The sequence below is a fragment of the Monodon monoceros genome, unplaced genomic scaffold, assembly GCF_005190385.1.
Source record: "Monodon monoceros isolate NGI ecotype Baffin Bay Population unplaced genomic scaffold, NGI_Narwhal_1 Super_Scaffold_2, whole genome shotgun sequence".
Classification (NCBI taxonomy): Eukaryota; Metazoa; Chordata; class Mammalia; order Artiodactyla; family Monodontidae; genus Monodon; species Monodon monoceros.
In genome coordinates, this window is record NW_021703776.1 from 53,023,182 (window position 1) to 53,041,385 (window position 18,204).

Consider the following 18,204-nt stretch of genomic DNA (forward strand, 5'->3'; position numbering starts at 1 on the left):
CTCCGGACGCGCAGGCTCAGCGGCCATGGCTCACGGGCCCAGCCGCTCCGCGGCATGTGGGATCCTCCCAGACCGGGGCACGAACCCGCGTCCCCTGTATCGGCAGGCGGACTCTCAACCACTGCGCCACCAGGGAAGCCCAAAGAAACTTTTGATAAAACTGCTACTGAAGACACCTCCCATTATATTGTTCGATGTCCCTATAAAAATTATCCAATTTATGTTTTCCTCAAGGTTCCAAGCAAGAAAGGAATTTACCATTTTGATGATTTTATTTGATCTCTTTCATATAGTTTAAAAAGAGTTATAAACTAATAAACAAATTCAGCAAAGTTGCAGGATGCAAAAACAATATACAAAAATCAGTTGTGTTTCTATAAACTTAACAATGAACAATTCAAAAAGGAAATTAAGAAAACATACCCAGGGAGATTGCCTATTTTCAAGTCACTTAGTTCTTCTGGGTTTTTAGCTTGTTCCTTCCTCTGAAACATATTCCTCTGTCACCTCATTTTGTCTAAATTGCTATTTGTATTTTTATGTATGTGGTAGGCTGTTTACATTTCTCAACCTTGACAGAGAAATAAAAATATCATATGATATCACTTATATATCTAAAAATCTAAAATCTAAATCTAAAAAATCTAAAAAAATGATACAAATGAACTTATGTACAAAACAGAAACAAACCTACAGACTTAGGAAAAAAACTTATGGTTACCAAAGGAGAAAGGTGAGGGAGAGGGATAAATTAGGAGGTTGGGATTAACATATACACACTACTATATATAAAATAAGTAAACAATAAGGATATACTGTATAACACAGGGAACTATACTCAATGTCTTATAATAATCTATAATGGAAAAGAATCTGAAAAAGAATATATATATATGTATGTGTATATATATATATATATATATCTGCATCACTTTGCTGTACACTTGAAAACAGCACATTGTAAATTAACTATACTTCAATTTTTTTTTTAAAAAAAGAAAACATTCCCATTTTCAATAGCATGAAAAAGAATAAAATGCTCAGGAAGAGAGTTAACCAAGGAGGTATAAGACTTGTACACACTGATTAGAATTTCTTTTTTAAAATATTACTGTATTTTTATTCCTCTAATTTACTGATGTTTCTTCATTGTAGCAGTGGAAATAAAAAAGTAAAATTTCTCCATGCACAAAAGGTGTCCAACTGACGGAAAGTGATGCAGGAGGGACGTCTTTCAGTTGGTGAAAATTTCTAAATATGCTTGCCTGCTGAGGTCAGCCATCAGTGAAACTTCAAAGCAAATTCCAGTGCCTGAGATGGTCCATCATGGGCCAGGAGGAGTGAGTGTTGGGGAGGAACCCTTCCCCTCCCCGGTGTTCATCCCTGGCCCAGGGACTTTGGGGGAAAAAGTTGCCCAGGTCCTGGGTCCCTGCCCTAGCCCTGGGCCAAGAAATGGGCAGCAGGTGGATGGGGAGGAAGCCATGGGCCTGGGGGTCCAGCAATGAGTCCCCACCATCACCCTGGGATCCGGATGCATCCTGCTCACTACAAGGTCAGTTGTCCTCAAATTTCTTAAATTAAAAAATTTTTATCATACAAAGTGATGATGAGGCTGTGAAGTAACTAGAACTCTCATGTGCTGCTGATCAGAATGTAAAATGTCACAAGCACTTTTGAAAACAGTTTGGTAGTTTCTTAAATAGTCAAATATACACATACCACATGACCTACCTATTCCAGTCCTTGTATTTACCTAAGAGAAATGAAAGAATGTGCCTATACAAAGCCTGGTATCTTATTCAGAACGTTATTAATATAAGCCAAAACTCAAAATATCCTAAATATCCATCAACAGGTAAGCAGATAAACAGACTGAGGTTTATTCATAAAACAGAATACTCTCAGCAATACAAAGGAATAGGCTATTGGATGAACCTCTGTTAGAGAGTCCAAGCTCATACCGCTCACTGCAGGACACGTCAATAAATGGAGTTATGATTTGTTGGGGAAAGAAATAGGGACCTTATCTGGAAAGCCAGCAGACTGAGAAGATGGTGGACTAGTGTCCCAAAGAACCATTTTACTCAAATCAGAACTCAGGCTTCTTTTATACTAAAAGGTGAGGGGATGTGGCTGGCTGTTGCAAACTTTTTGGTGCAAGCATCCTTTGCTCTTGCAGCTGTCAGTGTAGGTCTGGACACAATGTTCCTATAAACCTCCAACAAGGCAAGTGTTATTTTCTGTTCTGCAAATAAGTGTTATACCTTTAAAGGTCAGAACCTTGAGAATGGGTTAGCATGTGTGTTTCAGGGTAGAGGCAACATTCCTTTAAAAGGTGCAAAGCCAGCGTGACTACGCACAGGTGACAAAGCACAAGGGTTAGAGCTAAAGGAATAGATCCAGTATGGAGTCAGGTTTGTTCTTCTCTGCTACACTTTGATATAATTATGGTGAGTGAACATAGCCAGAAAAAAAAGAGTACAGACTGTGTGATTCCATTTATATAAAACTCTATGAAATGCAAAGTAATCTACAGTGACAGAAAGAAGATCAGTGGTTGCCTGGGGATGGGGGTGGTGTGGAAGGGGTGGGTGGGAAGGGCTGAAGGAAGGGATTATAAGGGGGAACGAGGAAGCTGGTGGAGGTAGTGGTTATGCTCATTATCCACACCCTGGTGAAGGATCTGCAGGTGTATCCAGATGTCGAAACTCATCAAATTGCTCACTTTAAATAAGTATAGTATGTTTCATATTAATTACACCTCAACTAAGCTGTTAAAAATTTTCCTCATGCAGCTCTGAAATGATCTGGGTTGTGTTTAAAAAAGAGTTAATGAGGCAACATTCTCTAAGGTAAAGGAAAGACATGAAGAAGCAATTTACAGGGGTCCTGTGAGAGTTCATAAAAGACTGGGTTGGGAGAGTTTCTGTGGGAATGGAGAATGACCTATCTTGTTTAGTACTACTGGCTCACCTAATATTCCCCTATCCCAAAAACAAAAGCTGAAAACTCACTTGGCACCTAAAGTCCACTCTAGTTTTATGAAGCGTAACCATTTTTTTCCCCTCAAAGTCAGTCTCAAGTTTAAGATAATTCTTTGAGTCCAGGAAGGCATTGGACTGCTCCATTAAACTTATATTAATTAAATTCACCATCATGTATTCAATCAACAAGTATCTTTTGATCACCTACTTACTTTGTGCAAGTCTCTAGACTAGTCGCCCAACTATAGAGAGTTCTGTGAACAGGTACTGGCAGATAGGGACTGCTGTGTACACATTTAGCAAGATGAACAAAAGAATTAAACAACTGCTTTTCAGACAGAGCCAGTAGTGAATTATCGGTCTTATGTTGATGGCCAAGGTTTCCAGATTTGGCTTTAAATTTGTATCCTATGTAATTATATAATTTTTAGGGAATTACGCATGTACCAATTACTGTGTTAACAGGTATCATACAAAAGTCCAACATCTATCTTGAGCAAAACCTTGTGCCCTACATCAGCCTTTGCTCCTCTGTAGTCAGGCTGGCCTCAGGACAAATAAAATTACATATAAATGCAATCCTGAGTTTTATTTTTCCCCATAGGTTCTAAATAATTTGGCTGTAACTCTTTGGGGATGACATTCATGAAAAACTCTATAATCTTCATTATTGTATTTCTCAGCTGCAGGTATTACCAAAGCTGTAGTTTATCTAAATTGTATTTTTGTCCAAGGGTTATATAGGGGATAATATGAAAAGTCTATTGGGATATTGTTAGTAAATTTATAAAATTACTTTCTGTATCCGGTTAGACCAGGTAATGTTTTCACTTCAAGGGAATAAAAGTTAAGCATCCAAACAAAAATTCTTTGCCTAAAAGCATGTCTGTTAGGTCAAAGCTGTCATTCATGGGGCTCAAGGAGAGCCTTTAGGTGAGTGAACAATCTAAGCCTAAAGCTACAGAGCTGCAGACAGGTATTTCCAGAATTCTTCATCTTACCACTTTATGCTGTTCCAAGTAGTGAATTATTGGTGCCAGTGCCATATACACAGTCCCGGGGCCCATTCTCTCTGCTGCTTGATCCAATTAAGGTCAGAGTCCATACATCGGGGGTTTACACCAAAGAGAGGTTTGTTGTATATGTAATGGATGTTCCTTAGCACGCTATCCCCTTCTGTAGCCAGCGAGGAGGCGATGGTACCAAATACTTAGGAGGGTCTGATATCATCTGGTCTTATGGACGTGAAGTGTATTGCATTTACAATGCAAGATATCCAAAGAATTGTGGGATCTCACCTTACCCCTTGATGTTATACTGAGCAGTCAGTGAATACGAAACACTGTAGCTTCTCAGTTCTGTAACCTTTAACCATATGTATGCAACCTTTTCATCCAAGCCATCCAAGAAATTTCTGTGGGCCCAAAAGAAGTGGGAAAGGCCTATGAGTGAGAAGTAACTAGCATAAAGCCCAAAGGTAAAGCTAGCTGGAACTAGTGGCCAGAAATCTGTGCACAGCATAAAGCAGCAAATTTTTAGCAGCAGTTAGAAAAATCAGAACTGTGCAAATAGCAAAATGAGAGAGCAGAACTATCAAAACCAGAATACTTCATTGTCTATTTTCTAAGTTATCAGTTTAGATTACTTAGTTGCTGGGTTATAAAACTGAATAAACAAAACAAGACTGATAAATTGTCATAGATCCCCAAAGGCTAAGGAGATATGACAACTAAATGAAATGTGATATCCTGGATTGGATTCTGGAACAGAAGGAAATTAATGAAAAAACTGGTGAAAACCAAATAAAGTTTGAAGTTTAATGTGTCAAGGTTGGTTTCTTAGATTTAACAAATACAGATGATAGCACTGAGAAACTAAATCATAGATGATAGCACTACAGAAACTAAAATCAAGGTGGGGATTTTACAGGGATTCTCTGTGCTATCTTTGCAACTTTTCTATAAATCTGGCATTATTTCCAAATAAAACATCTATTTTAAAATGAATTAAGACAAGACTCTTATCCTGGAGTAGTTGGGGCATACTTGGGAAGATACAGAAATGAAGAGACCAACTCAATTCTAACACTTAATGGTTTAATGAAAAGATTCACAAGGTGCAATGGTGCACAGGACAGGTGGAGCCCTTAGTCCAAACCAGGGTTTAGTGAGAATACCTAAGATCAATCCTGAAGGGTTTGTAGGATTGGTCGGGAAAGGAAAAGGTGACCAAAGTTACAGGTAGAAGGAAAGGCATGAGGCCTGTGGAGAACTAAAACAATTTGGAAGGGCAAAGGATGAGACTAGAGATGGGAAAGATCAGGTTTGCATACCTGGATAAGGAGCCGGAACTCTACCTGGGGACGATGGTGAATAAAATCATCGGTTCTGCAATAGCACAGGGATATATTTTTGGAGGCCGAGCTAATTTTAAGAATCTAAAAGATATTGCATACATAAATAAAATAGAAGAAAAAAATGATCAAATATGAAAGATATTATTAATGATATAAAAACAAAGGAATAGAGAATATCAATAAAACCAAAGGAAGTTTCTTAGAGAAAATTTTAAAAAGTAACAAATCTCTATAAGTACTGTTCAAGGAAAAAAGGCATTAATAAAGAATATTAGAAAGGAAAATGGGTACATAATATAGAAATAAGAAGTAATATGATAATGATTTGTCAAGAATTGAAAACATATGAAATAAACAACTTTGGGAAAAAATATAAATTATAAAAGCTGATTCAAGAATAATTAAATAAAATAATAAAAAGATGAAAAAACCTACTGAAAAATCATTTCTCTCTCTAAAACACATTAAACCAGATAATATTAGACCAATTATACTAAACCCTTTGACTCTTCTGGTATAATCATGATTACAAAATTTGATATGTAATTTTTAAAGTTTTAATCAATGTGATAAAGTGAGAAAAAATGAAATCAAATAATAAAAATTGGAAACAAACAAAAATTGTCATTTTTCACAGGAGATATAATTGTCTGCATAGAAAACCCAAGAGTATCTATGGGAAAACTATAACATAAACTGTGCTACATCCAGAAAATGGAATATCATTCAGCACTAAAAATAAATGAGTTATCCAGCCATGAAAAGACGTGGAATTGTAAATGCATATTACTAAGTAAAAGAAGCCAATCTTAAAAGTCTATATACTGTATGATTTCAATAAAATGACATTCTGGAAATGCAAAAATATGAAGACAGTAAAAAGACTGCCAGGAGCTGAGTTGGAGGGTAGAGATGAATAAAATGGAACACAGAGCATCTTTAGAGTAATGAAAATAATCTGTATGATACTATAATGATGGCTACATGTCATTATACATTTATCTAAACCCACATCATATACAACACCAGAAGTGACGCCTAAGGTAAGCTATAGACTTTGGGTGATTACAATATATCAATGTAGGTTCATTAATTGTAACAAACACACATGGTGCCTGCTCATACACATTCCACTACCATGTAGAAGATGCCAATAACTGCAAGCTCAATAAATGAATACCTAAATGGTAATGGTAGATGGTATTCACATCTTTTGAGCACCAAATATGTACAACAAATTATGTATTTTTGTATGTTAAATTGTGTGTTCCTCACAACATAAAACTCATAATATGCTATACATCTATTCTATGTAATATTTTTCACAAAGGCAATTGATTATTTGTACAATGTCTATTTTCTTAACCAGGATAAAAGCTTCATGAAGATAGGAACCTACATTTCTTGATCCTTTCTGTATTTCCAGGGCCTATCAAAACACATCTGACATACAGGAGGCATTCAACAAATATCTATTGACTGTATGAATAAATAGATAAATAGTTCTATGAGCTAGGTATTATTACTTCAATTTTACTGATAAAACTAGAGCATTAAATGACTTGCCCCAAGTAACATAGCTAGAAAGTGGCAGAACCATATTTAAGTACACAGTTTTTCAACATTCAATGAAAAACTTGCTTCTCATTGGTGCCCAGTAATGAGGAGTAGCCCAGAGCACTTTTACAAATCCCATGTGAACTTCTCCCAAGGAAACTTTAGCCCGCTTCATCAGTTTCTTCTTAAAGATAATGAAAAGGTGATACTAAATACATGACTAAGGTTATCTTTGGCTTCTTAAAAGAATAAAAAGTGCAGCATATTTGTCTTCTGGGCAGCAGTGTAGAAGATTCAGAGACCAATTTTGGCAAATTGACCAGGCAATTACTGAGCATCATTTTAGTTATATACTGATAGGTCCTGAATAATTTCCATTTGCGCTTTAGTTCTTCCTACATGTTGCAAACTGATCATGTTCTTGAATTACCTATCTTTAGCCCTAGGGTCTCATTTATAACACCTGAAGACAATTAGATAATTGTTAATAAATACTAAACAATAATGGCATGAGAATGAAGCCTTTGGGAGGACATGAAAAAAACATATGTGTTTGATGTCTGTTTTTCTATGACTCAGCATCAATCCCTTGGAATAAACAGAATGATATCATTAAACTTTTCCAATTGGAAGGTTTTTCACCAGATTTGTGACACAGATTAGGTAATACAACATCCTCCAGTGGTTAAGCTCACAAACATACTTCATCATGTGATGATGGTACCAATATTCTTGACACTTTGATAACTTTGTAAGTGGGAATGTCACTTTCTGTTCATAGTTAGCAGTGAAGTTAAAGTGATTCCTACATTATTAAAAAGGTGCAACCAATTTGTTAACTGTGTACACATATACATACATATGTGTGCATGTGTATTACACACACACACTCATATAAAGATAAATTAATTATAGGTCTTGAATTTTTTTCAAAGAACTGATAGAGAAAAATAACATGTTGGGAAGGGTTGAACAAGTGAAGCACAAAGGATTTTTTAGGTCAGTGAAGCAGTATTGTTTAGGGCAGTATCTTTATGATACTGCAGTGGTCAATATAAGATATTAAACAAAACTCACAGAACATTGCAAAACAAAAAGTAAACCTTGATGTATGTAAATTTTTTAAAAAATCCCTTAAGAGGTTGGTAGATGTTAGTATGGAATGCAGACTAGTATATTAGTATGACAAAAGAATCTAAATGTGTTACAAATGTATGAAATCTCACTGAAGGGAGTGGGAGAATAAGGTGCAGTAATGAATATCCATCAGTCCATACTGATATAAATAAATGATGGAATTAATTTAAAAAAACTGGGGAGAAGAGACAAATCTTTCATGGAAAAGAATTCCAAACAATTTATATAGATACTCTGCTCTCAAGCAGGGAGGGGCATAACTCCCCATTACATTAATGGGCGGCACCTAGTGACATTCTTCCAAAGAATAAATATGGAAAACAGTAAATAAAAGAGTAACTTTACAGTGGAGAACTTTGACAAACATTACCTCAACCAGGGGATCAAGAGCAACATCAAAGTGATGTCAAACTGATAGCTCCTGATATGATATGATGAAAATGGCACTTTGCCTTTGCGTTCTTATCCCCGAGAAACCATAACACCAGTCTAGTCATGAGATAAATATCAGACAAACCCAAATTCAGAAACATTCAAAAAAAAATACCTATCCATACAGAACTGTCAAGGTCATCCAAAACAAGAAACATCTGAGAAATTGTCACAGTCTAGAGGACCCCAAGGAGACATGACAACTAAATGTAATATAAACAATATACTGGGTCCGTCTGAACAAAGAAAAGGACATTAGGGAAAAATTAAGGAAATGTGAATGAAGTATGGACTTTAGTTAATAATAATGTATCAATATTTGTTCATTAATTGTAACAAATGTACCATACAAATGTGTGAAATTAACAGTAGAGGAAGGTAGATATGCGGTCTACTGGAGCTCTCTGTACTATCTTCCCAATAATTCTATATATTTAAAACTGTTCTAAAATAAAAGGCTTATATTTGAGAAAAAGGAAATGGGGCGGCAAGTTTAGAGAAAACAATAGCTGCATGAAAAACAATAAATCAGAACATGAGAACCAAAATCACAATATATTATTTTTAAAACGCAAGTAACAGAAAGGAAATTTTCGAATCTCCAACAACAGAAGCAAACAGAGCATAAGGGTAGAAAATGCTAGTCAATTACTAGTCATCATTGTGACTGAAATTCTATACATGGGAGATTATTTCCTCATCTGTTGATTTATTTGGGAAATGGATCATTTCTATATCTGATAATCCTTTTTGGATATCATCAGTACCAGGATATTTAAATAATGATAAATAAAAGACTTCAGCAAGTTCCTTAAACTTAGTAATTCTCCTATTCCTTCTCCTTAAAGTAAGTATAATAATGCTATAAACCTAAGAATGCTGTTATATGAACTAAATAAGGTGATGCATTTAAAGCACTTCCATAGTACATGGCACATAGTAAGCCCTCAATAATTCTATTAAGTATTCCCCCAAGTATCAATGACATAAATTATTATTATAGTTGTTGTTGTTATTCGGGATTTGTAGATAGTGTCAGAGATGTTACAAGTTCTGTGGTAAACGATTTCCCTTTATCACTATCTTCTATCACTAGTCTTCTATGAAGACTGACCTGCTCCTACATTGTTCTGATTTCAAAGACCTTCGAATAGTTCTCTTTTTATTATTTAGTTTCATTTTCCAAAACACATTCCTTTTTTCCCTTTTATTCCTCATTTGTTCAATAATGAGTCCCTTTTGATTACTCTCTTTCTGTAAATAGTACCACCATTATTCCAGGCTTGAAACTTCAAAGCAATCTTTTAATCTTTTATTTTCTTGTTCAATCCAATTAGCCATCATCAAAAAAAAATACAGTAATGTATCCTTTAAATCTCTCTCACATCTGTCCAGTTCTTTCTGTTGCCACTGCCAGCTTTAGGATTTAAAAAACTCATTCCTAGCTAGCTGTTATTATATCCTGATTTTCTTATTTCCTATGTCTCCTCCTAGTAAACTTTCCCCTCATACCACAATATGTAAATATTTCATTGAATCCTCTGGACTCAATAGGATACAAGCAGAGAACGCCTTTATTCTTTCTCCCACTCTACCTTCAAATATGCTCACGAACTAATTCTTTCCCTGAGTCAGCCACAAGTCGCAGGCAGATTCCCCCAAATTTCTAAGGCCCTTTAGTGACAAACTGCCTCAATCTGGTTCAATACAATTTAAAAACCTTCCCCCTCCTTCCCCCATCCCCCTGCCCCTGATAGCATCTGCATCAGACTTAAGCCTGCAATGGCAGATGGGGACATTTTTGCTTCTTCTCTACTCCTCTTTCACCTTCTCTATTCCTGGTTGTCTGACACCTCAAGAACCAGGACCACGAATAAAAGGTAATTAGAGATAAGCAGTGTAGTATCACATGCTATTAGAGGTGTTCCTTCTTCTGGATGTAATGCATGCACAAGTACTGTTTCATTTTGATTCATTTCTCACTTGGGAAGCACTTTTATTGGCTTTTCAAAGTTCCTCTACTAGGACTGCTGACTGCAGTTCCCAGGACACAGTCCCTAGCTCTCCCCCATGGTAGGGGACAGGTGGACATATAATGCACAGACACCCCTGTCCCAAGAAACTCTCTCCCTCTAGTATTTTCACTTCCACACATTTAAAAAATGGAAGTGGGCATTCACAACACTGGTAGCAATACATTTCCGATCTGTTAGCATGTTCTGCAGTAGGAAGTCCTGCAGGACCCAAAGTAGGTATTTGACCCCTGTTCAATTATTCTCAATTTCCACTGAAATTAAGGTAAGTTCTATTTTCACACTCTGTTAAAAGTAATTTTTAACTCACACTTTTATGAAAAATCACCATATGCTCATAAAGCCCATAGGCTATTTTCTTAGTCTAAGATTCATGATCTAAAGCCCTCTCTAATCTTCTCTGACGGGTCATTCTAATCTATTCCCTACTACTGAGTTAATCCGAACATCCTTTGCTGCTCCAAATTTAATCATGATTTTCTAAATTCTGCCTTTATTGCATCTCCACCCTCAACTCCCGTCCCCACCCACACCCCCCAGTCATGATCCTTTGGAAGGAAATTAAGGAAGGCAGAAAGCTCAGATCCTTTTATAGAAATGATCTGTTCAGGAGGCCCCCAGTGTCATTGGACAGTCATCATTATACCACTGGGCTCTCAAGCCCTCTACAGCTACAGCAAATAACCTCTCCTCTGTCTTTCCCTTTGCTTTCCTTCCACAAGATTTACATTCCCAGGTAGAAAGACACAGCCATGGCTAAATCACATGGCCACCACTCAAAAACCATGGGGCAAGGGGAAATGACGTAGCATTAGAAATTAGTCAAATTTATTATTTTTGGCACATAATATGACTTGTTATATAAAAATCCCAAGAGACTATATTAAAATAATTAGAACCCATATGAGATATCCACAAAAGTGACTGGCCACAACATCTGTATGCAAAAATCAATATCTTCCTTATATAAAAACAAAGAGAAACCATGATGAAAAAGATGTCAATCACCAAACAACACAAACAAAATATAGACCATCATGAAGAAAACTACAAACACTAATTCAGATGTGTAACAGAAGATGTGAATAAAAACGTCCATTATTTTTGAATGAAAAGACAGAGTATTTTAAAGTAGCTCTTGTTTATCTATAATCCAGAATGAATTTGGACTGTTTGTAACCATGCTCCTTACTGAACAATAGGCATTTAGTGTGTGAATTAAATTTTGTTAATTTGATTGAACCTATTCATTTTATTTGTGTGTGTGTGTGTGTGATATGTGTGTGTATTCTGGAAATGATCTGAAACTGACCTGATAGTATACACAGAGATGTATAGAATTACAGGTTATACACTAACATACTTGATACTAAACATGAAAAAATATCGAAGTTCATGGTAGAGTCATGACATCCATATTTCTACCCAAAGAGGTATTCATATTTTAAATCTGAAATCCCACTAAGGAAATCACATTAACTTTTAGCCTATTTTCCATTCTGTCAATCAAGTAACACGGTCACTTATTCCTTGACAGATTTCATTGTATTTTCCATATCATTCAGAAATAAGAAAGTTAGATATTCTTATTTGTTTTGTGCCACCTTGTTGTGCTATTAGAGGCTTGGGTAGATGACAAGATAGGATGTAAGACTGTTAAATCTCAACTTGAAGAACCTCACATGTTAATTACCAGCTCATATCCCAGAAACAATGCCATTAATGATGGAAATTAATGAGGGTGGAGAATTAAAGCAAAAATAAAGTTAGAGCAATTAGGGAACTATGGGCAAATTGTTGGCAAAATAAGGGGTATATGGTGGATGTGCAGAACAAGACTTGCTTATGACTCCCCTGCGTTTAACAGCTCTCCTTCAGCAACTACTGTGACTGAAGAATATCAGAATATCAAAAGACCTGTGTAACCATATTGTAATAGGGAAGAACAAATCTGACTCCATATCAGATTTGTTTCTTTTACTTTAACCTTTGTATTCTATCGCTACTGCTTCGAGTTAAGAACGTTGCCTATAGCATGATATATACAGGATAGCCCATTCTCAAGGCTCTGACCTTTAAGGGTATAACACTTTTTCATTCATATAGAGATAAAAAGTTGCAGAACAGAGAAGAACATTTGTCTTGCTGAAAGTTTATAGGAACATTGTGACCTGAGCTACGTGGACAGCTGCAAGAACAAGGATTCCTACACCAAGAAGTTTGCAACAGTCGACCACGCCTCTCCCTCACCTTGCCTTTAAAAATGCTTTGCTGAAACCCTTTGGGGAGTTCAGGGTTTGGGGGAGGCATGAGCTACCCATTCTCTTGCATGGCCCTGCAATAAAAATTTCTCTGCTCCAAACTCAGATGTTTCGGTTTGTTTGGCCTCACTTGCATTTGATAACAACATGAAACACTGAGGTCCTGCCCAATATCACTGTTACTGTCCTCAACTGCTTTTGCTGACTCAACATCTTCACTCACTGTCTGCCTGATGTAGAGCCACCTGGGAAGGCTAAATAACCCTGTGCTGCACCATACTGTGCCCAGTCTTTATGTTCTCTCAAGAACACATCAGCATGTTCTCATTATTCGTTTTATCTTGGTTAAGTGAGGGATGGATTGTTTATGAAAACAAAACCCTAAATAAAACAAAGAGACAAACAAAACTGTATTGTTACTAACCTAAAAGTTTCCCCCTCAGATACAGATAGGGCCCAGTGGACCCACTGGTTACTTAAAGTACTTGTTGGTAGTCTCTCTCAACTAAAACGATATTTCTTAAGTTAACTAAAAATGTTTAAACTGCTATCGTTTGAAGAGAGGATATAATGTAAAAAGCTACCATAGCCAAGTCCCCTTGCAGTGTTTCGTGGTGGTCTACTAGTTCCTGAGGTGGAAGGGATGTCCCTCCCACCCATCCATTCAGAAGGACAAGGCATTCATTCATTCATTCATTCAACAAATATTTACTATATTGAATGAGTACTATGTGCCAAACACTGAGGATTTGGTGACAAATAAAAAAGACAAATGTCCATGGATTTTTACACTCCAGTGGGGAGAGACAGACATAAACAAAATAAACAGATAAGCCACTCTCTGTGGCTCTATATCAGTCTATTTCAACCACATCATTTCTCAAGGCCAGGAAGAGTATGGTGTCCATTGACTTCTGGCTAGTCGGGACCTTGTTTCCAGTAATTTTCTCTGCTACGTTTCCTTCTTGCTGGGTATCTCTGCTCCAGGGTTTTTCTTTGCTTTTATATCCAATTCCAGAAATGTCTGCAATGTAATGAGTTTCTGCTAAAAACAGTACTACCCCCAGCAAGGCCCCTTAAACACACAGAGGTACAGTGATTGTAAAAGAGTCATTGTTTATGATATTGGAAGAAGAAATAAGCTGGGAATGTACATAATTTATGAACTGTTTATGATGTCATCCAATACTATCATAAACATAGACGGACAAAACTATAATAAACACAGCAGCTGTTTCCTCTATCAACTCACTGCTCCACTGTTTTAACTGCTAATTCAGGTTTTAATATTTTCACTCTTAACCTTTTATGATACTGATTGACCTAGCAATACACTAATCAATCTTCATGCAAAATCTCATTATACAGCCAGTTAAGTACAATAAATCATACATTCAAGATATAAAAAATTAGCATGCATTTTTGAAACAACTTTATTAGAAATGAAAGTTATGAAACTGTTGGGCACTGTGAATTTGGTGGGCGTGAATGCTCTGTGCTCTGAACTCAAAAGCTAAATTTCTAATTTGGCACTTTTTGAAGTGATAGAGTTTCTGTCTGTTTTAACACTTCTGGTGTGAAGATAAGTCTTTGTAGAATTACAGATAAGTTAGCATTGCTTTGGAAGTATATGCACTTTATCTTTTTGATAAGTGTCCTATGAACAACAAAGGAATTTATTTTTGCCAGGTAATAGTGAAAATACTATGAGTGCCCTCTGCTGCTTTGGAGTTACATAAAAGCCATGGTGTATTTATGGCAACTGAAGCCTGAAAGAGGGGGAACTGGACAAAATGTATCAAGCAACAGGAAGTAGGGCAGGGAGGGGATGAAAAGGGAGAGGATACACCCTTCATATTTTTTCTAACAGACTACATATTTAGGAAAATCAAACTAACCGTATCTGTAAGAGAATGTCTATTAACAAATTCATTGATTATGGTACTTTTTGCAGTCCTATTATGAAGGGCAATCATTTTTCAGATTATAACTCTGTATTAAGAACTCTGCTTTATTGAAAAGATTGGCTTGTTTTAAAATGTTAAGTGTAAATTTATCCTATGAAATTAAACACTTTATCAACTTACGATACAGAAGCTACTAACAACCAGTAAACTCTCTAGGAGCTGTAAATGGAAGGGTAAATGTTTTTCTGAAGAATGAACTGTGGGTCCTTATTGGTTCACTGTGCTGTACACCTGAAACTAACACAACATTGTAAATCAACCATACTCCAATAAAAATTTTCTTTAAAAAAAGGAAAAAAAGAAAGAACTGTGGGGGGAGGGTGATATGGGTAAAGGGGATCAACTGTATGGTGATGGGGAGAAACTAAATTTTTGGTGGCGAGCAGGATGCAGGCTATACAGAAGGGCAAATATAATGTTGTACACATGAAACCCATACAATGTTATAAACCAATGTTACCTCAATAAAATATGAATTAAAAAATAAGAATAGATTTGTTCATGTTCGTCTCTTTCTTTTGGCGTATTAACCTTCAAAACACAGTAACGCTTGCCTTTATTAAGTCAGCACTGCTGCCCGTGACTGTCAGCTACTGGTCCACAACATGATAAGCAGAGGAAATCAAAGGATGTGTTTGTAAACTTTCATAGCTATTGATAGACTGATTTTTATATCCGTTTAATCTAATAAAAATCAGATCCGGAATGTGAAAGAGTCTTCCAGACCTACTTTCTTTATCAACAAATAAATGGCCAGGGGAAAAAAGGGATGCAGAAACTGCCAGAGAGGAAAAACAATTTATATAAACATTAAGCAAGTGCAATATTTGGACCTTGCTTAGATTCTGATTTAAACAAATTGTAAAAAGACATGTTTTAGATAAGTGGCAAATTGAACATGGACTGATCATTAGATGGTATTGTTGATATTATTAATTATGATAATGGAAATGTATTTATGAAAAAAGTCACTAGCCATTAGAATATGCTCTGAAGAATTTATGGTACCTGGTATTTGTTTTTAAAATAATTTAGAAAAAGAAGTGGAAAGATAGAGGAAATAACATTGCAAAATGTTGATAATTGTTGTAGCTGGATGATGTATACATGGCATTTTATATGCTTTTCATTTTTTTCTACTTTTTTTAAATTACCATGATAAAACTTTTTTTAATACAAAAAAACAACCCTCTGGACTTGTATTTTTTAGTTTTTATGTTTCATTTTTCTAGTAATTTATTTTTATTGTATTTTTAAGAAGTATCTCTCTGAAACAGTCCAAAAATTTTTTTAAAGAACATAACTTCACCCAAAGATAGAAAACAGAAAAAACAAAAACACAACAAAAACGTAGATGCAGGGATATGGAGGTTTGGTTTGGTGTTCTTTTATTTGTAAAGGAGAAGTTTTGACAAAAATTATGCCAGAGAGATTAAGACAATTTTTTGCAGCATTTTTTTTTACCTTTTTATTTCCCTCCTCCACCCCAGTTTTGCTTTCAAGTGTAGGCAATTTGCTCTAGCATTGACATTATTGGGTAAAATATTTATATTGCTTCTATGGGCTTTAATGAAACAGATTTTAGAGTTTCTTTTCATTTTATTTCATTTGTTAATCATCTCAACAATGTTCCTTTAATTTTTCACACATGCACATATTTTTAATAGTGGCTTTAGGCCTTAACTAGAGCCAATTTCATATCCTTAGAATGACAGTGGTAATTGGTTGCTTATCTCTTTTTCCACTCCTGCCATAGATTTATCCATACCCAATGAGTGTCAATTGCAAAACATGGTCTTTGTCAAGCTTTCTTTACATAAGCTTTCTGTGGTTTAGAACTGGAACTAATTTAAAAATTTGTGCAATCAAGAGACTATACTCCCAACACTACCACATCAACTTAATGACAGGAGCAAACAGGCGTACATGTTGAGTTTTCTCCTCTTCTCCACCCTGTGTATTGCCACAGCTGTCTGTACGTGATAAGTATATTCAGGAAGCAAAGAAAAATAATAAGTAAGGACGGCCGTCCATTTTCAACCCCATGAAATAATCACGTTCTTTATCGCAGAACAAATTCTTATTGTAACAAGGACAAGGAGAAGTTGGATTCCTAAGGGAACAACTAAGAAAAACACCCTGAAATGGAAGATCCTAATATAGGGGAATTCAGATAAAAATCTGCCTATAACTTTTTTCCCATTTTGTTTAAAAGATACTGTGGATTGTCTTTACCCTTGAACAGAGAAATATATTGTCTTTGAGTTATAATTAAAGGGGCTCCTAAAAGGCAATTCTTTATTATTGGCAATAAAGACTGAACTGCTGATACTCACAACAACATGGATGAGTTTCAGACACCAAAGAGTACATATAATATAAATTCATTTAAATGGAGTTCTATAAAAAAAACTAATCAATGCTGAAAAACATCATCATAATGGCTACATACTGAGTATGAAGGGTAGAAGTATTAACTTAGAAAGAAAAGTTCTGGATTCACGGTAATATTCAATATCTTGAGAGGAGTTTGGATTACACATGTATATGCATCTGTTAAATCTCACCAAGTGCTACCCTTAAGATGTATGCATTTCCCTGTAGGTAAAATTTACCTTAAAAATGGAAACATAAGTGTAGAATCAGTTAATTATATGCATGCTAAAGTGTCTAGGGTGAAGTGTACAGATGCCTGCAACTCACTTGAAATTCATTCAAAAACCAAGATAGACTGATGGGCAGATAGAGATAAGGATAGATGGAGAGATATGTGATTAAGCAAACATAGCAAAATATTCATTGTAGAATCTAGGTAGAGACTGTACAATCCTTCCATCTTTTCTGTATATTTAAAAAATTTTTCAGAATAGAAGGTTTGGTAGCAAAAAGGCAGTTTTCCCTCCCTAAGCCCAAAAGTATCTCCCCAAAACCTGTCAGACCCTCAGAAATGTCCTTCATTAAACACTATGAGACTTGTTAGATTATTTTCCAGTATCTTTCTTTTGAAATGTAAACTCAAACAGGATGTAAAAACTAGGGAGTTGCTAGAGGAAGAAAATCTATGTTTAAGCAACTAGTTATGTACTTGGTACTGGCATTATCTAATTTAATTCTTGAGAAACTTTTTTAAATTAGGTATTATTTTAGGTGCCAAGGTCATGACTTTAGTAACAGTAGCCCCTTAAGTCCTATGATAACTTAGAAATTAGTGTTCCATACAACACTATAGATTTTATTAATGTCTTGATGTCTTTGGGGCAATGGAGCAAAAAAAGGAAAAATCTCCAAATAAACATTCTGAAGAATCATTTAAAAAAGGAAAAAAACACCTGCTTCATCTTTCCGTCATAATCCAATTCTGTATCTTAGCTTGGGAATTCCCTAGGAGATTCTATTCTGTCTTCTGGTGAGTCTCAACAATCTACATTTAACTCAACATCTTGGCACCTGATGACCATAGTCAAGCCAAGTATTAAT